The sequence below is a fragment of the Arachis duranensis genome, chromosome 1, assembly GCF_000817695.3.
Source record: "Arachis duranensis cultivar V14167 chromosome 1, aradu.V14167.gnm2.J7QH, whole genome shotgun sequence".
In the NCBI taxonomy this organism is placed as follows: domain Eukaryota; kingdom Viridiplantae; phylum Streptophyta; class Magnoliopsida; order Fabales; family Fabaceae; genus Arachis; species Arachis duranensis.
In genome coordinates this window covers 9,765,446-9,766,160 of record NC_029772.3, presented here as the reverse complement: position 1 = coordinate 9,766,160, position 715 = coordinate 9,765,446, and positions in this window count along the sequence as shown.

Below are 715 nucleotides of genomic sequence, written 5' to 3'. Positions count from 1 at the left end.
CCAGCAGATGAATCATTACGTGAAAATGGTGGTGGAAGGCTAACACTTGCAGTAGATGGAACATTGCGTGTGAGGATGATGGTGGAAAGCCAGTGCTTCTAGAAGATGGAACCTTGCGTAAAAATGGTGGTGGAGGGCCAGTATTTCCAGCAAAAACAGGAAACATTTTTCCACAGAATCAAGAACGAAAGTAAATTTTTTTTTGTTTTGAAATCAATTTTTTTTTTCATGGAAGTGATAAAATGACTTATCAAAAAGGAGAAAGTCATCTATTTCTACTTCTTCCAAAAGCTATAAATTAACTTTTCGGGAAGTTAAAAGCTCTTCTTAAAAATAGTGCCAAACACACTTATCGTAACTTTTCATAATTCAAAAGTCAAAAAAAGTAACTTTTGTGCGTTCCCAAACGGACTCTATGTGTTTTTTACTTTTTTGAGTAAACTACCATTTGTATCAGGAAAGTTGAAAACGTTGACATAAATATCCATAGAAAAAAGAAATTACTATTTGTATCAATAAAAAATTATTTTTACAGGCAAAATTATCCAAACTCTAAAAAATTATATAAAATTCCTAAATTACCCTTATCTTCACTACCACACCACCTCCTTCACCCAATCACCTTTCAAACCCTAACCCTCTTCACCCAACCACCACCCCTCTTTCTCTCTTTAATCTCAAATCTCACCACCACCCTCTTCACCCACCCACCACC